The sequence below is a fragment of the Carassius gibelio genome, chromosome A16 (genome assembly GCF_023724105.1).
Source record: "Carassius gibelio isolate Cgi1373 ecotype wild population from Czech Republic chromosome A16, carGib1.2-hapl.c, whole genome shotgun sequence".
NCBI lineage: Eukaryota > Metazoa > Chordata > Actinopteri > Cypriniformes > Cyprinidae > Carassius > Carassius gibelio.
In genome coordinates, this window is record NC_068386.1 from 26,152,931 (window position 1) to 26,174,021 (window position 21,091).

A 21,091-nucleotide genomic window follows, 5' to 3' on the forward strand; every position below is an offset into this window, starting at 1 on the left:
CCATAAGTCTGTTATGCATTTAATTGATTTGCCACTTTGATTTGATTAACTACAGTGTTCCTCGGTGTTGTTGATTTTTGTCCTATATGAACATTCCACATATCTAAATTCCTTGGACCAAATCAAGCCTTTTCATATGGACTGACAGATCCCCTGAGGTTTACTATGGTGGCAGTCTCCAGCAGAGATGGCAGTGCAGGAATGGACATGATAAAGCGTCAGGGAGCATTAATGCCAACCAAATGGTTGCAGAAGCTCTCCAACAGGCTGGCAGAGAGCTGATCTGAGGGGATCCAGATCAGCTGTGTGGGGTATTGGGTGGTAATGGCCGCCACACTACCTGGCACTGAGGAGGTCCATTAGCCGAGCATTTGGCCCCATTCAGTGCATTGTGATGCCCGTAGCGTTTGGCATCACAGCACCCAGGCTTTTATCCACATCCTGGGAAACCTATTAGAGGCTAATTGCAATTATATGGTTGTACTCTTAGGTGGTTTCAATGCACACCCTATATTTGAAATTTGTGTGGTTGGGTGTAGCTTCCAAACTGTGCATTATGTCAAAAAACTATTAAACTGGCATTGAGAGGAGCTACTGTTTTAGGCTTAATGTTTTCCAGCCTTGCATGTAGCAGATAATATGTATCAGCTATATTAAAGAAATATCATCCAACATCCAACAATGAAAATTTGCTGAAAATCTGCTCACCCTCAGGTCATATGAGATGTAGATTCGTTTGTTTCTTCATCAGTTTTTGAGAAATGTGGCCCTGCATCAGTGTCTCATCAACGGATGCTCTGCAGTAAATGGGTGCCGTTGATAATCAACATTGATAATTCATGCTAATCTGTATCAGTAATTGCTATGCATGATTTTTTTTTGTAATGTGAAAAAGACAGCAAAAGAGGATTTGGCAGGGGTTTCCAACATTTTCATCTATTATTTTTGATTCTCTCTCATAGCTGACAAATACAGCGGTAACCACTTTAGTACTTTCATACAACTGAGCGAGCTACACGTCTGCTGTGAGGTTTTATTAAAGTTTATTGGCCATGTAAAAACCTCTCTGTAGAAAATAACTGTCTACGTCTGTCCTGTCACCATGAATTTAGGTGTGGTGTCTATCCGCTGCTCCCAAAGCCTCCAGCAGAGCTACAGGTAGGAACAGTCTTCTTCAATTATATCTAATCATCCCTCTAAATCAATAATTGTGCTAAAGGCTGCCTTCAAATCTGGGAGGGATTCGCATCTAATGTGCTGATCCAGCTTGTCTGGGCCAGCCTCCTTGTGTACTGAAACCAAAGCAATTTAGTCGTTGCCCACGGGCCTTCTGGCAGTCCTGGAGTCGGAGTGCAGCGAGGATTTGGAGATACGATTTAATCAGATACATCTGTGTGCACGCCGGAGTTAAGCACGGCTAGAGCAGGGGCTATGTTTCAAGTGAGAAGCATTATCGCTTTCCTATAATAACAATGGTGTGGAGCGTGGGGAGAGCTTGGAAAAACAGTTCGCATTAACCTAGTCTGACTTCTCCTCCTGGTCCGGGACGCGTCGAGAAATCCAGTCTGGAGACGGGAAAACCTCTGACCACTGACCAACCGAGTCTCCATCTTGCCAAAAGAGACGAGGCTGAGGAAATGAAATAGGTGAGCAAGAGCGTATCCATCTGTGCATGCGTGTGTTTGCGTGTTCTTCTTGGATGTGAACACAGCAGTGAGTCATATCCACTACTGTTTGTTCCAGACACCAAAATGTTGGCCTCAAAATTACCGACGCACTATTTTTTTATTTTTATCAGACGGTGCATGGGGAAATCTGCAAATGAATCATTGGCACGTTGACATCAGACCATAAATTCTTCTCGGCTCTGTCCACAGACTTCTAGTGTCTCATAGTTTTTCATAGCTTTCATTGCAGTAACAACACAAGCCTAGTTTAAGAGATGCAAAGCTGGCAGGATGAGCTCAGTTTTTTTGGTTTATCTGGAAAAGAACAGAAGCTCCACCGCAGTGTGCAGTGATTAACCTCCCGTCTCAAACACAGATGTGCGGTGAGTGTGCACTTCACACACAGCGGTGTGCAATGACTATATCTAGTTCATATTCTATTTGTGCTGCATAATGTATTTTAAGGGAATAATTTACTCAATAATTTCTATTTTGTCATTAAAATATTAGTATTATAGATATCAGCCATTTATCTGTATTTTATAATATGTAACTTTATTAAAACAACATGAAAATCCATCTATCTATCTATCTATCTATCTATCTATCTATCTATCTATCTATCTATCTATCTATCTATCTATCTATCTATCTATCTATCTATCTATCTATCTATCAACATGTAATGACAGGTTTAAGGATGGATATACATGTACATGACATATTTCCAACATAAACATACATATTTTCTTTCTTTCTTTCTTTCTTTCTTTCTTTCTGGAATAGTTACATTTTCTAAAAGGTCAAATATTATTTATAAATGGAATCCATATATGGACGTTTCATTCAAAAATAAATAAATAAACTTCCATAAGGAATTTACTTTTTTTTTTTATATACCTTTTTTTTTTTATATACATAATTATTTTCCCACAAATGCCAACATTTTGGCAAATATCCACTATTTCACAATTTAAATGTCTAAAAGCAAAATTTCAGTGAAATATTCCTCTGTCTGTCTTTCATCCTCAAATCACCACCAGCAAAATAAATGTCTAAAAATACCACAATTTAAAATGAAATATTCATTAAATAAAATGAATTGATACCATTCAATTAGAGCACAAGTGGATTTAAAGCACTTTTCTTTTGCAATTGCAAACACTGGCCATGACATCAAGCGCTCATATCTAATGATGTTCACCAATCTACAGTCCTCACGTCACTGAGGATGTGACTGTGTTCCCTCTCGACTTATATGGATAATTCGGCTGGTCCCTCATTCCCACGCGCTCTTTATATGAGCTAAGTCACCAGAGGATACGTCTCAGACGGTGAATGACCATTATCTGTTTCAAATGCTTCAAGGGGCTCGCGATAAGAATTTCAGAGCAGGGCGGCAAAGGTTAAAAGGAGAGATAGTTCTTGTCATCGTTCATCTAGTGGATGGGAGAGAGGCACGGGGAATGGGGCGATATCTTAAAATAGGCGAGTGATGGAGGCGAAGAGCAGATAGACACTTTAAGCAGCTCAAGTCACAGTTCAACAACCACAAGTGCTGTAAGACAGGACAGTTCAGCAGGATCCGCATCCAACTCGGCCCGCTCTCCAACATGTGAAGCTGACTATTTCACCGATGATCAATCTCAGATGATGTGGAGCCAAAAAGAGCTTCACGACTGTTTGTTGCCGTGTCTCCAGTGTGAAGTTGGAGATTTGACCAATAATGATCCCCATTCTGTGGTAATTTCAACATTGACAGCTGCTAGTTAAAGAATTTATTGTGTTACACTTTATTTTGATGGTCCTCTTTAGCCATTCTGTTGACTACAAGGAACTTTGCAACTATATAACTTTCATTAGATTATTATTAGTCTGTTAGGTAAGGGTTAGGGTTAGGGGGAATATAAGAAGTTCTCATGTACCTGTAAACGGTGCTAAGTAGTAACTTATTAGTACAGTTAGCATTATTATCAAAATCAAGTGTTGCCTTTTATTGCCATGCCAAATAATTTAGTGTTTCATAAAAATAGAAAATAAAAAACCTGATGGGTTAGCACTATTCAGAAGTCCTCTTGGCCCATGATTACATGTTTCTCCAAATGAGTCAACTGTATGTTCTTTTATAGGCGTCACCCTGAGAAACAATTCCTCTCTGATTAGACTTTAAATGATTTTAAAGGTATAATTTGTTAAACAACTCAGAATGAAGCATCTGTCTGGATGAATCATCCTGGTTCAAAGAAAACGCAGCTGGATAGACAAGGTTATGCAGTTATCCCTAAACACCTAAGTGACAGGGCTCTGGGAAGGCTGTAATTATCAGCTTGATTAATATCTAGTCGGCCTAAGGCCAGACTCTGAGTGTAAGCGAGACTTTAATAAGTGTTTTGCTCAGAAACCTCCTCCGGCAAGACCTCACAATACAAATCATTCGAAAGTTTGGAGACTATCTGCTAATATTGTGACCCTAACCTCACTGAGTCTTCCCTGTAGACCCTCGCTGAGTGCAAATGACTCGAATCACTGTCGTATCTCTGCTCACGAGGAAAAACTGTCCTTATCTAAGCCCCACTCTGTCAATACCTCATTGTTCAGATACTCACAGACAGGAGCATTAAAAAGAGCTTTAATTGCTGCTAGCTGGATCTGTTCGTGCATATCATCTTTATTAAGGATAATCAAAAGTGTGGATGTCGTTAAACCAAGTCCAACGGGTTCGGCGGGACATATTTATTTTGAAACGCGAGCTCTCAGATAAAAATGGTTCATGGGAATCAGCTGATTAGCTAACAGGTATTATTAGCGATTACTCTCGTCGTACTCTGGAGGAGATTAGCACGAGCCGAGAGAGACAGACACTGCATTCCAGCGCAGTGAGAGAAGAGGCAAGGTGTTCAGAGACATGAACCCACAGCCAAGCACTCACTTTCAGACATTCATCAAGCCCACATCTCAGATTTCAAAAGCCTCTCGTCCTCCCACACCTGCACATGTTTTACATAGGATTTTTATTATTATTTTGTGGTTTGACTAACAAACAGTTGTTTGTCTTGCAATAAACAGTTTTTAATTTTTAAGGGATGATTATTAAATCACACAAGTCCTGTTGCTTTGTGCTCGTCCATTCATGCAGCATGTTTTAAAAGTTTTATCAGAGAAAACAATAGGAAACTAGTATTAATAAACCTCATTCTATTTTTTCAACTCACTATTTGAGCTTTCCACCTTTTAAATTTAGACAACCGTCCATCAAACATTTGACACAGTAATAGATTTGCAATATCATGGAAGATCTATGGTTACAAATCATCAATTAACATTGAAATAAATATTACACTTTTATATAAATGATCAAGTAAAGAATGTTTCAGTGAATGTGCTTTTTAAACACTCATTAAAATTAGACAGACGCAATCTAATATTCAAACTAATATGGGCTTTATTAGGTTTGTAAGACTTTTTTTCTGCCTTTTGATAATATCAATGATTGCTTCAGGATTTCTAGAAACTTTCAGACCGGTGTGTTGAGGCAGGCAGGAGTTAAACTCTACAGTACACTGTCCTTCCTTCAGGCACTAAATGAACACAGGATAAATTATATTTATACACAATTCAAGCTTGTAGAAATTAAAGTCTAAATATCAGCGTTATATATAAAATAAATAAATAAAAACATCATCAAACTAATTAATTATTATTATTATTATTATTATTATTTCTGTTTTCCAGCTGTTTTTCACTGTTGTATTATTGCTATTGTTGTTAGGTTTAGTAACTTGAGATTTTGTTATATCTGGAATTTATTTTCTACTCAAAAACGATCCTCAGAATGTTATTGTTTATAAGTCATTGTGTTCAGGCAAGTGCCACATTACTAATTATGTAGATATGGTGTCCAAATTATTGTATTATTTACTTTTAATATTTCTACATAACACATACACTTTAACACCTTAACTGTCACTCATATTTTTGAACATTGACTTTGTAGTGCACGATCCAAACTTAAATTTTTATTGTTCATGAATGAAAATATTTTGTAACATGATATTGATGTAGCATTTACATAGTAATGCAATGTCTGATTTTAAAATGAGTTTTAAAGGATGAATTTTGCGATTTTAAGTTTTCAGTTGATATATAATTTCTCATGATTTCTAAAATGTGATAGAGGAAAAGGCAACAAAGTCATCTTGTTTTTTTAACAAAGGTCAAAATTCCTGTTATAATGTAGTTCCCTTTCGAGGGAACTTCGAACTGCGTCCTCTAGGGGGCGCTTTGGGGAACACCTCGTCGTGACCCGTGTCTGAAGCATACAATGAAAAAACACCAACTTGTTGGCCGTCGACAGCCTCCGACGTCACTACCGGCGCGACTATAAATCAGCACCGGGAGAGCACGTCATTATCTTCTTCATCTTCAACTGACTGTTTTGTTTGAAGCGTGCATCTGAAAGAACCGGTAAGGGCGATCTTTCTCTGTTTATCATGGCGACAACTAGCAAGCGTTTAGACGATGTGTGCATCCGTGTCGGCGTTATTTGACACCCGATGACACACGCGATCTTTGCGTCATTTGTTTGGGTAAAGAGCACGCACGCGATGTCTTTGAGGAGGCAATCTGCGTGCACTATGAGCGTTTTTTCAATGGAAAAAGCTCCGCTCTCGTTCGTCTCTCTTCTAAAAAAAAAATAAATAAAGGCAAGCCATCTGCTTCCCGCGGTTCAGGATCTGTCCACGCTGAGGCAGGAAAGAAAATGAGCTCGTGAGAATACAGGTGGATCTGTCTGAATGGTTTAAAGAGGGACTTTCCCTTTCGAGATCGTAAAAAAAAAAAAAAAAAAAGGGGCGGCGGACGAGAGAGAGCCTTGGGAGGATGATGTTATATCTTTAACACTTTCTCATACTGAGGTTAGTGCTCTGCTGGGTTTTTTACCCAGGAAAAGCAGGAGATATTTGAGGATGGTGAAGAAGCTGAGGCTGAGCCTTCTCAATTCTCCTGCCCTGCGTATGTAGAGCTGTTGGAGGTTATTGAGCAAAAATTACCTTTTGACCATAACCCTCCAGCTCAGGTGAGCCTTTCATTTGTGCATGATCTCCATACAGAGATTAAAAAGAAATGAAAGATGCCGTTTTCTTTTTGCATCCATTGGTTTCGGCATTAAAGTAATCTGCCGACATCGAGGTGATGCGTGAAAGCGGCTAGGAGGGTCTTTCCCTGTAGAAAGAGCTAAAAATTTTATAAATAATTTATAAATTTTTATATGTGAAAAATGTTTTCTTTCTGCAGGGGAAACCTCCTCTCTTAATCTCCCTCCTTGCCATCTAAGCCCCTTCAGAAAATCATCTCGCTTAAATGGCAAGGCATACGCAGTAGCAGGTCAGGCTGTGGCTTTATTACACACAATGCTGGTGCTTCAAGCATATCAGACTGATCTGCTAAGAGACCTGGATAGAGGCTGGGGCCTTTTTCCGATCTGGTAGCTGAGCTGCGCCACACCACGGATCTCTCTCCATGCTACCAAGCAGGCCGCCTCCGCCATGGGGCAGGACTATGGCGGCCATGGTGGCAGCGGAGAGACATCTGTGGATGAACAGACATGCAGAAAATGCTTTCTGCTCGATGCTCAGGTTTCGCCTTCTGAATTTTTCGGTATTTCCGTTGAGGCGGCGATTTGAAAAGTTCAGGGAGACGAAGGCGCGCTCTGCTGCTTTCAGATCCTTCGTCCCACGAAGGTCCAGGTCTGAGCCCAAACAACATAGGGGTCCTGGCCTGTCTCGATCTGAGGATCAAAGATGGGCACAGAAGGCTAGTGTCGCAACTCGCGCTCCTCCCCCACCTGCGGGCAGGGGTTAGAGGAATCGTGGGTCACGAGGAGGTAAGCAGAACCTAAGAGGTATGATCTAGACGAGGCAGCGTTCTCGTCTGAATCAGAATGATACCGAGGTATCTACTAAAAGAAAAGAACATAACGCGTATATGCGTTAATCGACTTTGAAAGGTTAACTTCTGCTTTTATCCTCCCCTTCCTAATTCCCCTGTAACCACCAGCTCTCCACCTGATCGAGGTTAGGTGGAAACCTCTCGCATAACAGTCTCCTATGCTGGACCTATAATATTTTTTATGGTTCTATGTCCATAGCAACCAACCTGAAACTGATGGTCCAGGTTAAAAGGAGGTACCCCTTGAGCGGGGCTCCGGCGTAGGAGGGTGAGTGAGTAAATGTAACCCTCTCTGTATATACTTATGTGTATTTAATTGCTGGTGGTTACGTGTCTACTAATAAACTCTGTCTGAGTTTCCTTTGCAGTGCTCAGTTACAGTGTTTACTAAACATTCGTCAGCAGCAGCCATCCGGCTTCATGTTCCGGTATTAGGCGGCTGAGATCACAGGTTTCTGAGGGAGCCTCCTTGATCATCAGGCCTGGCACAGCACTGCAGGGAATTTCATGGATGTCTGGCCAGGTCACCCCGAGGGGTCTCCTGGCCGCTTAGGGGTGCTGTCGTATCTACCGGGAAGTGGAGGTGGCAGTTACAGAAGTCTTCTTGTATATGCTGCCTCAGGTGATGCTCCCCTCACCCGAGGTTTGTAAAATTGAGCTTGCCTCTCCCGTGAGATTCAGCTCCTCTACGATGCTTAGGAACCTTTAAGTACACACGCTAAGCTTTGTGTACTTTCTCAAAACCACATGGTGGTCAGTGTGTATGTGAACGCTTTGCGCACTTTCTAAAAATCCACAAGTGGTAAGTTTGCATGCAAGACTCTGCAAACTTTCTGAAATCTTGTACGATGAGGGGTAACGCTTCGTTCCCTTTCTTGAGATGATTAGACCTTGGTTCCTTGGGCTCCATTCAGCCAGTGTGTATTTGTTTATACACCTCAAGCATCGCTTTTCTCAACATGAGGGGCTATTGATTCTCGTGGTAATTTAGCAGCGCTCCCCTTTTTCCAAAAAATGGGTCACCTATGAGTGCGCTACTCTGAGCTCGGAGTTCTCCTCTCGTACGAGACGGAGTTCTCTGTTTTTTTCCCAGAGCGCTCCAGTATTGTTTCCAGAGATCGAGTTGATGACTCTCAATCATACTGTTTTAGGATGCAACATTCCATCTATGAGCTGCTCTATCAGAGTGCCACGAGAGCCCCTTCTTAGAACAGTATTTGAAAATCCATGCTATGGTAAGTGTGCACGTGTAGTCTTTGCACATTTTCTGAAATCCACACTGTGGTAAGTTTGCACGCTAGTATTCTGCGTTCTTTCTAAAATCCTATATGGTGAGGGCTTCGCGCGGTTGCTTCGTGCCCTTTCTTGAGTTGGTAAAAGCCCCGTTCATCTTGGGCGCCACTCCACCTATGTATCCTCGGATACCTATCTAAACAGGGTGTTGCTACTAGAGAACTGTTGAGACAGCTCTTTCAGCAAGCTTATGCGTAAGCTAGCGGTAGCCCCTGTGTGACAGGCAGGACTTGGTACAAATGCTAGGTTCTTAGCCGTATCCCTTTAAAGGAATCTTTCCTGATTCCAAGCCTTCAGCTCTACCCAGGGCCGAGGCCCTAACAATTAAGTTGGGTATGTAGCTTAGGCCTTTTGGCCATAAGGGGTACTGTCACAGACAGCCGTCTAAACGTCCCAGGGGCAACTCCCATAGTAATGGTAGAGATGGTACTTAGTGCTCGCCATGATTCTGGCCTGCATTCCCCTCAGCATGGCGGCGTGGGTATACTGTTCCCCAAAGCGCCCCCTAGAGGACGCAGTTCGAAGTTCCCTCGAAAGGGAACGGTCTCAGGTTACGTATGTAACCATGGTTCCCTGAGTAGGGAACGAGACACTGCGTCCTCTAGCTCTCTGCCATGCTTCGGACGCAAGCTTCAGACGAAGAAGATAATGACGTGCTCTCCCGGTGCTGATTTATAGTCGCGCCGGTAGTGACGTCGGAGGCTGTCGACGGCCAACAATTTGGTGTTTTTTCATTGTATGCTTCAGACACGGGTCACGACGAGGTGTTCCCCAAAGCGCCCCCTAGAGGACGCAGTGTCTCGTTCCCTACTCAGGGAACCATGGTTACATACGTAACCTGAGACCGTTTTTTGAGGGTGCACTCTTGTCATAAATTAATCTATTACTTTTCCTACATAATTTATTACAACAAAAATTGATAAAATATATATTTGGGAGTCTTAGACCTTTCCAACGATATATAGTTTGTCAAGATTAGATTATATTTAATTGTAATATAGTGTAGTAAATGTAGGCGTCCCACAGAGCGGAAGGGTGACAGTTAACAGGTTAAAAACATGGTTTAATTTAGTGTAATATTGAGTAGAATATCTTTACTGGCAAAGCTAAAGTTACTTAATTTACTTAACTTAGGTAGGTAGATTTTACTTAATTCTATATGTGATATTAAATATAATTATCTAAAGGTAATTTAATTTATTTATGAATGGTAAGTTCAAAGTACATAGATTTTACTCAACAATAACAATAAAACGATAACAATAAAAATGTACATGAAATATAAAAACTGTTATCCTAAAAGTTTTTTTTTCTTCTTCTTCTTCTTCTTCTTCTTCTTATTTTGGTTCATGGAGAATATAGCACTATAGTTTTCAAATCATAAACTCTGAAACTGTTTTCCAAACTTTGCATTTTCAAGCCCACCAAAAAGCCATTTTTGTGTAAGTTCAACTAATAACTTTTAATTATTATTTATTTATTTTGTGTTGTGTAAACACCACCCCTTAACACACACACACACACACACACACACACACACACACACACACACACACGTGTATATATATATATACAGCATATATACAGCATAAATATATACAGCAATATTTTCCTACAAATGTAAAATTGTTTTAGTAAGAGTTTTTTTCATGAGTGACGAGGTAAACAAATCATTGAACCAACTTAAAACAACAACAAATCTGAAACAATTTATGGATGATTTACCAAAGCTTTTTCTTTTAGCAGTAATTTTAGTAAGAGAAAAAAAATTAAAACAACAGCTTTGTGTTCTCATAATCATTAGCTAAGAGATAATAAAGTAACACAAAACTAGTCTAATAGCAATGTTTTTAGTGAACATCATGGCTGAATTGCTTTAAATGCGCACAATATTGTTTAAGTTTATATCACCATAAAATCATCAGGAATATATTGGGAATATTCAGTAAATTACCCAGCTCTAATTGTTATATAATTAACAAATCCAAACTGCTCTTGTCATCTTATCTTTCCCTATGCCAACTCTGGAAATTTTCCGCGGTCACTTGCCAGCAGCACCAGAGGGCCCAGAACAGCTTCACCAATTAACAGCACAGCAAGATTCATTGCCCTGCTTTTAACAATCTTTATAGATTGAGGCTGAACATGTGTTGATGGTTAATTTTATTTCCAAGAGAGCGCAAAACAATTAGCCTTTTAAAGTGTGCTAGCGATGGTCTAAATACAGCTAGATTAGCTCTTGAATTGGACTGAGAGGATGGAGAGAGATCTGGGCTTCCAGTGACATCTACTGATCCCACGTCACTCCTCTCCCTATCAGCCAGTCTGTAGAGACTGGGTTACTGGCTTGGGCTCACACATATTCATGGACACAGCTGGGACATTTTAATTAACTTAATTCTGCTTAATTACTCACTCCGGTGCAGCTGACCAAACTCCATCACGAACCCTCTCCGCATGGCTGAGTTATGGCCAGCTTTGAGAGGGGTTCTGGGAACCGGAGAAAGATGGACAGGCAGGAACACCAAACAGTGGACTTCAGTGAAGAACTGGGTAGAGTTACACCAGCCATTTGTAAGTTCTAATTTAAATTGGAATGTAAAGTCCACATTAGAGGCTTAGTAACTACTGGCTAGTTTGTAACTCTTAATTTGGCTGCACCATTTGTCCTTAAGGTATAACGTAACTTATAGGTCGTAAGCTGTCTATGAAGGAATGCACCATCACATAACAAGACGTTTAAATTTAATGATGCAATAGCAGCTTTCAAATTCATTAGCAGAAGTTCTTTAAATGGCATACATTTCCGTTTACACAGTTAAAGCTGTAGCATGCATTGTCTGTGCTACTACTGTAATCTAGCGGAACAACAAAAATAAAGCATGTTTTCAAACTTTTGCAAATGCCCCTTTTGTGCATCACACCTTCTCCAACTCAAACATCGCAAACACAGGTCTTACAGGTATATAAAGGACAGGATATGTATTCACAAGTAAAACTTTCAATAAAAGATTAAAGGTTCAAGATATTGGGAATGCTTGAAACTTGAAGTTTAGCTCACCTGTTTAGAAGAAACTCGCAGGTTTGTCATATTAATTGAAAAGCAAACATTCCATCAAATTCCTCCATCTTGTTTTACCCCATAGCCTGTCTCTGTGTATTTAGTTGAAATTTAGAATTTTGTTTTGCACTTCTGTAACAGAATCTGATATTGACAGGGTTCCGTAAATATTGATATAAGTTCAATGATGCGACACAAATATTTGTAACTTAGTGTCCCTTTCTGTCACATCAAGGCTAAATTGTAACAGATGTAACCAGCCCCTGTTGATGATTTGATCTCATGCTGGATCTGGTCATACAATATAGCTATAAATTGGATTTTCAGGAAACAAGCCATTACGGTTGGTTACAGAACTGTACAAAAGCTTATTTGCAAGATGTTCTTTGTTTTTAGCCAAGCTAATTTTTGCAGCTTGAGTAGGTTTAATTAATTCCAACGATATCATCTAATACCCAGAAATGCACGTTCCAGTGGCTATGAAAACTTTGACTATTATTAATATTCTTGTGGACCTCAATGACCCTGAATTGTCTAAAATCTTCACTACACACCGTGTGTCTTTATTTCAGCTACAGTGGCAAATACTTATGCAGAGCTTCAGAACCAGTATCTTTTGCATGTGCAAATGAATTCACTCTAAACAATTTACTGCCCTGGAGCAGCTAATGGGAAACAAGGGTAAAAACGTGAAGACAATTTTCAGGGATTTCCTGCTGGCTTCCAATTTGTCTGAAGCCTCTGTGACCAGTAATTTATTACTTTGCTGTTTACAGCTATTGATTTCACCCACAGAGCCTCCTGACATCCAGCAGTGGGGTTTGAGATGCAGAGGGCAGGGGCTGCTCCTCCTGGTGCTCCGGGGTCAGGTAAGGTAGCATAGGGGTCTGCTCGGGGTCACAAGGCCCCAGCAGGAGAGCCTGAGAGTGGGCAGACTGTATGTGGATTTAGAACCTGAGGACCAGAACCATCCACGTACCACCAATTAAGCCCGACTCTGCCCCGGTGATGCGGGACACCACCAGGACGGGTCTTGGGCCCCTTCTTGTTTATGCATTTGCATTGTTCCCAGATGTGTAACTAGGCAATTGTGCTGGGCCATAAAACAGCATGTCTTTTTAAAAGTATTTGAAAGGGAAAAAGAGGCAAGCTAGTCTATTCATTTACCTCAACTTTGTCAATCTCTCACAAACACTATTATAACCTTAAACCAGCCGAATAATGAGCAAAACCACAGCTCCTACTGAGTTGGCAAAAGAGACAGTAAAGAAGGGAGGAGAAAACCTTAAAAAAGGACAACAAGAGGGAAAGAAAATTAATGACTCTTCACATATTGCCTGTGTTTCTTTTGTGGAGACCAACAAAAGACAAGCAGGTTCGAGAGGATGTGGGGCTCGGGAGCCAGTGGATATCTGGCCTGTAAATTCCACCAAACATTAATAACTTCATTACATAGCAATTACCAGCCAGAGGTGGGGGAACGGAGTATCACACTTCAACATGCATTTGTCCAAGACTCGGCACTTCTCGGCCTTCTTCTTTTCTCTCTCACCCCCTCTTTCTTACCCCATCTTTCTTTCTGTCTCCTAAAGGCAGAAAGGTCAAACCATTACATCGTCTGAATGAAATGTTCCTGACTTCCTCTGATCTATAGGCGACTGGCCTGGAAGCCACTGGTATTGTTCAGGTGTGTAATAATTAATGCAGCACTAGAATGACTCTCCTGGGATGAACGGAGGGGTGGGAATGCTGTCGATTCCACACCCACTGAGGTCACAAACTGTCTCCGGATCAAAAGGCCAAAACGGGAAGCCAAAGAGCAATGCTACAATGCTCAGTTTACTTATTTACTATCAGTTGTCTTATTTGAATTGAACACACTCTGTAATTCCCTGGTAAAGCATCTCTGTCTATATCTATAATTTAATTGATGTCAAATAATTGGCTGCTATTACAGTGCCATATTACAAAACCACACTGTGAACCCACATTATACTTATTTACTGATTACATATTATATCATATTATTTACCACACCTGAGTGTCATTATTTCCAGAGAAATGAAAACGTTTGTGTGCGATCATTAAACAGGTGTGACTCCTAAATATATATTTATATATTTAATGAGTATTTAATTAATTTGTTTCTTCATATACTTGTTAGCAGTGCATACTTAGGTTGTTTAGTTTATTGCATTATTTTGCATGATTCGTGCTGCCCTGATGGTAAGTTGTGTTTGTAATATTCCACTCTGTTTATATATGTTTATTAATCATGGTTCAGCAGAGGATAAATTACAGTATAATGAGCATTTATTGACATTTCTTTTATGGACACTTTTGTATTAAGTCATACATGTAATAAAATAAGTGTGTTGCATGAGGACGCACACAGACTGAAATGATATGGGCAAGCAGAGACATGAAACAGCAATCAAGTCTTTGATGTGAGCCTCGGGCAACAAGTCAACCTGAACCTCCTTTACAAGGAACTATTCATAATTGCTGCATGTTCATACAAAGACATGCATTGTTTCCTTCTCTGATTCTCAATTCGAAAATACATTCGCATTAACACGTATCTAAGTTTGACCTACTTTGTTTGATAAAATGATCATTTACTCAGGCCCTCCTCACATCTGAGTCTATCACTCTAGGAGAGTCAAAATATTGCATCGTCTAAATGTTTTTATTGTTCTGTTGCAAACAGCTTAAGGTGTTAAACAACCCGAGCAAATTGATTTTTGACCAAGATAAACATTTCCACGGTGCTTTTTTCTTAATTCCAGGAAGCTGGTGCTCAATAATCAACCCCTGTCACCGTTGATGGAAGACATCAGGATTCACACAATACAGCGTGTTAAACATCAAACTGTGGTGTGAACGAAGCATCTCTGCTCTCTAACTCTCTGACTGTGATTCCTTACAGAAGCTGCTGCTGGTGACACTTCCAATGAAACTCCAGCAGAAATGAGCCTTACGAGGTACAGGCACTTGAAGACAAGATAATTAAGGACTCTGACAGCATGAACACACAGTGGAGTGAGAACAGCTTTTATTTAAGTTCACTAATGGGCTGTCGAATAATGAGAGCCGTTGTTAATTTTAGGAATCCTTTTCCTCATTAACACTCTTCGAGAAAACGATCATTGTTCCTGTCTCAGTTCCTGACTAAATCTCTCTCATCTACATCCCTCCGTTTAAGCTGGTTTTATATGTACTGAACGTAAATGGAAATTTATACTTCTAAATAAATAAATTAATAAATAAATGCAATATAAAGCAATGCATAGTTTCCCAAATGTAAGGCAATATCGTCTGACCTTAGAAAATATGGGAAGTAATGTGTGTCATATGGATGGCTTTTATGAAATATTTGTTTGTTAGTTTTTTTTTTTTTTTTTTTTTTTTTGTATCAGCTATTGGATTTTTTTTTTTACTTTTTTTTTGTTTAAATCATAAATTTTGCTGGAAGGTGAAAAGAAAATACAAAAAATAAATAAATACATAAACCAATAGAGGCTATGAAGTTCTGCTTAAAATATTTTGTGTGTGTGTTTCACAGGATAAAAGAAAAAAAAAAATAATCTGAATGACATGAGGGCGAGTAAATGATGAAAACATTTTCGGTTTTGCCTGAATGACTCCTTTAAAGAAGCCAAACAGGAAGTGATTTGTGCTTGTGCCCTTGGAGAAGAGAGATCCCTGCATCAACAATGTTTGGAATAATCAAATAATCAATCAGTTAATTAATTAGTCTGGTGAATAATTGAAGGTCTCAGTCCAGACTTCCTCTCTGATCTCCAAGAAGCTGGCGTCTGAGTAAGAGCATCAGACAGCGATGTATACATCGCTTTAATCAGCACTTTGATCTTCTCTACAACACCCGTATAAGTCAATTAAAACTAGGCTGACGACGATGAATTATGCAGCACATTTATTAAAACATTTATCAGCCAGACTTATTATAAATAGATGACTTTGGTAAAGACAGCGGGCGCAGATGAATAGGTCAGTTTATTTGCTTCTCCGCTTGCTTTGTTGCTCCTGTTTGTCATTTATGTCTTTCAATGAACCTGAACAAGACTTGCCTTGATTCATCATGCCTGTTTTTTTGATTAAACAGGAAATATTGGATGATTTGCCCCATAAGGCCCATATGCTCTGCTTAGCTTTGTCCTCCTGAAGGCACTACAGCACGCATGCAGGCCAGCACACGCGTGTGCTTCGACATCTGCCCGCAGGACGTGTCAGTGGAAACTTCTCGCATCCGACTGATCCAGCACAGACACTGGGAAGCTTGCAGGGCTGAAGATGTCAGATGCAAACCCTCACAGTCATGGAGAACAGAAAAAGATCAGCTTCAGAAACGCAGTATTACATCTGGGAGAGATGATGGAAAACGAACAAAACTCAGCAGCGACTGTGAACATGATTGTCCCCTTAAGCTCCATATTCTGGTTAAGCCTTTATTCTGAACAGATGTTTGCTCCACAGATATTGGGATATTCCTGTATAGTCAACATAAGCTGAAAACAAAAGAGTATTCTTTTGTGTGGATACTGGAGTTTATGACACAGTTTGTATATTGCTTGAACTGCTTATTGCAATCAGGTTAATGTGTTTATGTGTAATGTGTAATCAGGTTAATCATATATTCTATGATTAAAAATGCAGATTACGGTCAATCCAGACCAATCCAGGATGTGCTCTTAAATGTGTCTAATTTGAGAATCACATTGCAAAACAAAATCTATGCATGCCTGAATGTACAATAGTAAATTTTCCAAAAATAAATAATATAAATAAATAAATAATGTATAAATAAAAAATATGTACATACTAAGAAATGCAATATACATAACTCATGTCAGACCAACTGAATTCCCCAATAGTTGTTTCAACCAGTGGTCATAATAAATAAGTGTATCAATAAATAAATGCTGGAATATTAAGGGTTTGTGAGTTCCCAGCATGCATTGCAGTTTAAATTGTTCTGATGACTGTTCAGCTGTTTGCGGACTTCTTTTAGTTAATTTATCATTTTGGTTAGCTATAGCTGTAACAGTAAACAGATGAAGTGTGCAGATCCATATGCAGGCTTTTAAGACGTAGTCGAAAACACAGGCAGGGTCTAAACAGTAGAAAACAGGTATATATAGGGCTAGGCAAGAGAATAATCCAAAATGGGCATGGTCCATTGATGGCTAACAATATCCAGAGCAGAGGACTTGACAATAGGGGTAATCCAAAAACACGAGCGATAGTCCAGGCTGGGGAAATAACAGGGTTAGGTACACGGGATATTCAAAACACACAGGTGAGAATCAAAAACAGGAAAACTATGATTTTGACTAGAGAAAACTAAAGCAGGCTCCGTAAAGTAGCTATCACAGAGATACATGCTTAACAATACTAGACAGTTTGGGCAGGAACTGAATGGATCTTGAATAGACAGGCTAATGAGGTAAAGTGGAGGGAGGAGCTAATCAATTACTATGGAAACTAACAAGATGGACAAAGGAACAAGGGGACACAGAAACAATGGGGAACAAGAAAACTTCACAATAAAAGTCCATAAAAACAAAGACGGGGAACGTAGACTAAAATCATGACAGTAGCTTTAATTAATTTAGTGAGTTACTAAACAAAAATGTACTGAATAAGAAATGCATTTAATGCAAAATGCTTAATTCAGCCAATACATTCATCAAGACAAATTTATTAGCTGAATATGGCATTTTGCATTTACTGAATAAACCGATTCAAAATGACTGAACAAAAGTAATGTTAGTTACGACAATTATTAATATTATATTTGAGATAACTAAAAAAAATCTGAATTCATCACGTTGCTTCAGATTATTTAACTTTCCTTAACTTTTTTTATTTTATATATTTTATTATTATTTTATTTTATTTTTGTATTATTCTTTTTTTCTTTACAATGATTTGCCACTTTCAGTTGGATAGAAAATGGATTCAGGTCGAGATCAACTCAATATGTTGTTTATTTATTTATTTTTCCAATTAAAATAGAGATGTTTATCTATAGACTTTTATTTTGATTGAGGCATTATTCGGATTACTAACAGACAGCTATAGCTGTGAGAGTCAAATAGTCTTTTGCCATATCAAATATACTTGAAGATGAAGAACAAATGAGAGAGAGAGAGAGAGAGAGAGAGAGAGAGAAACGTATGGCGTTTGATCTTCTCAGCCTACTCTTGTTGAGAAACGAAAAAGACCTTCTCACCACATCAGACGCTCGTGACCGAAGCAGCACACTCTCGCCTCACAAACACACTCCCATTCCTCCTTCTCTCTCTGTTTCTTTTGCCTCTGCTCATTTCTATTTGACTTGAGGCTCTGATCCTCGAAGGCAAAGCAAATTATCCTGCACTGCAGGAATGAGGAGGTGGCGGAGGTCGGCCTAGACTTCTGTTAATTGGAGCTGTGAGTTAAAACCGCAGAGACAATTACTTTGTAAGTGTTTTCTCTGCTCCTTCTCCTCTCTCTCCTTGGTTCTCGGGGCCGTTTGGAACCTGTTGACACAGATTATGCAGGTGGATCTCCCCAGAGGGAGTGTTTGGATCATCGCTCTCTCTCCGAGCCCAATAGCTGCTGGCCACATCTGCTGGGCTCTGATAATACAGCCGCCTTCCCACTCACAAACCGTTCCATTAGCCCCGCGACAAGAACATTCTTCACCACCATTCAGACCATCTTTCATGTCCATCTTGTTTGTTCCCAGATGCAGATTTCTGTGCCTCCTCCTCCTTGGGCCCTCGAGCGGTGGCTGTGACCGAATAAGAAGCAGTGGCTCGTTCCCGTTGAAACGCTCCGGACACTGGCGTCGTTGAACTCGTGCTAATCTGTTGGGCTAACAGAGGTCGCGGGGTGTTATTGCTGGCCTGGTTGCGGCAGCTGAAGGTTGAATTAGCGCTCGTGTCTTTGTGCGTGCTGCCTGAATCAACAGCACTGTGAGTGTTATTTTCATTTCCAAATGAGCTGGCTGCATCCGAGCTCACTGCACATCTGGAAACTGTGATTTGACCTTTATTTATATTACCGAGCTCATCAATTTGAGAAATAATTTACACAGTCAGCTGAAACTAATGTGAAATGTTTTGGCAAGCCACATGCCGACAACACAATGCAAATAGCATCTTTCTGTATTTATTTGTAGTTTGAAGAGAGAGTGCAGCCAACAGAAGAGCAACATACACAAAACAAATTAAGTCACAAAACTATTTGTGAGAGGAAAATCAAACCCAGACTAAACACTGTCCTTGAACTTTTTTTTAAATCAAAATCATTTTATTATTGTTTATAAAACTTTATAAGATTTACACACCCAAGTCACACAAACAAATGTCTGAACATCATTGCATTAGAAAGCTTGTCCCATACAGAGATGTAATATATGACATATATCAGCCTATATTAAGTGATGTTGACATATTTGATACCTATAGGGCAATAAAGATTAGATTAGATTAGATTAGATAAAATTAGATTCATCTTTATTTTCACTGCACATGTAAGGTACAAGGCAACGAAATGCAGTTAGTATGTAACCAGAAGTGCAATAAGCAGCAAGTACAGAATATACAAGATCTACAATATGTACAATAACTATACAGATAAGTATTATGGACATAATTTACAGATTATAAATACTATTAGCATGATATACAGATAGATGTACTACTAACATACTCTACAGATGGATCATGTAAAAGTGTATGTACACTATAGTCAGAACTATGAACATCATTTACACAATTGCAATGGACAGTAAAGTGCATAGAAAATACTACAGTGTGCAAATGGATTAGTCAGTGCTTCTGGATGAACAGACAGTGGTGCAAGTAATAACAAGTTTATATTTTTTTGCTTGTAAATAAATAAGTAAATCAGTCTGATGTAGTGATGAGGAGGGGTGAGGAGTCTGTGTATGTTTTTTGTGTGTGGGGGGGGGGGGGGTGTCAGAGGGCAGAGTTCAGCAAGGAGACAGCTGTAGGGAAAAAGCTGTTCCTGAATATCGTGGTCCTTGTCCGGAGGCTCCTGAAGCACCTCCCAGAGGGCAGGAGGTTAAACAGTTTGTGGTCAGGGTGAGAGGAGTCCTTGAGAATGCTGCGAGCTCGACATAGACTGCGTTTCCTCTGGATGTCCTCAAGAGCAGGAAGTGTTGTCCCTGTGATTCGTTGGGCAGTTTTCACCACCCTCTGCAGTGCCTTGCGGTCAGCCACTGAGCAGCTCCCATACCAGACTGTGATGCAACTGGTCAGGATGCTCTCGATGGCACACCGGTAGAAGTTCACCAGGATGGATGAAGACAACTGGTTCTTCTTCAGTGTCCTGAGGAAGAAGAGGCGCTGGTGAGCCTTCTTGACCAGGCTGGAGGTGCTTGTGGTCCAGGACAGTTCCTCTGAGATGGTGGTTCCCAGGAACTTGAATCTGGAGACTTGTTCAACAACCATCACGTTAATGTGGATAGGGTCATGCGTGCTTCCTTTCTTCTTCCTGTAGTCCCCAATGAGCTCTTTTTCTTACTGGTGTTAATGAGCATGTTATTGTCAGTGCACCATGTGCCCAGTTGCTGTACCTCCTCCCTGTAGTAAGTCTCATTGTCTCTGATGAGGCCAATGTCATCTGCAGACTTAATGATGGAGTTGGATCCATGCACAGGCTTGCAGTTGTGAGTGTAAAGGGAGTAAAGGAATGGGCTCAGCACACAGCCCTGTGGAACGCCGGTGTTAAGTGTGATGGTGGTGGAGTGGGCGTGGCCTGACCTAACATGCTGAGGTCTGTTGGTCAGAAAGTCTATAATCCAGTTGCAGAGGGAGGTGTAAATGTCTAGGTCTCCAAGTTTTGTGGTCAGCTTGAAGGGAATGACGGTGTAAAATGCTGAGCTGAAGTCAACAAACAACATCCGTACATATGTGTTGTTATTGTCCAAGTGTGTGAGTGCAGTGTGCAGCACTGTGCATATGGCATCCTCTGTGCTCCTATTCCTACAGTAGGCAAATTGGTGTGGATCCAGTGTGGGTGGGAGACAGTCCTTGAGGTGTTCTAGGACCAGTTGCTCGAAGCACTTCATGATGGGTGTGAGTGCTAT

General features: G+C 40.1%; 1 long non-coding RNA gene across 4 annotated transcripts; it reads left to right on the forward strand.

The window, feature by feature from the left end:
- Positions 1–1,402: 1,402 nt before the first annotated feature.
- Positions 1,403–16,672, forward strand: LOC128030148 (uncharacterized). 4 transcript variants are annotated; one of them, XR_008187844.1, is made up of 4 exons: positions 11,169–11,480; positions 12,763–12,836; positions 14,897–15,009; positions 16,094–16,672. It is a non-coding gene; the product is annotated as an uncharacterized LOC128030148 (long non-coding RNA). The 4 variants fall into 4 exon arrangements; XR_008187841.1 differs by having other exon boundaries at positions 12,763–15,009; XR_008187843.1 differs by lacking the exons at positions 11,169–11,480; positions 16,094–16,672 and adding an exon at positions 1,403–1,646 and having other exon boundaries at positions 12,763–15,010.
- The last annotated feature ends 4,419 nt before the right edge of the window (positions 16,673–21,091 follow it).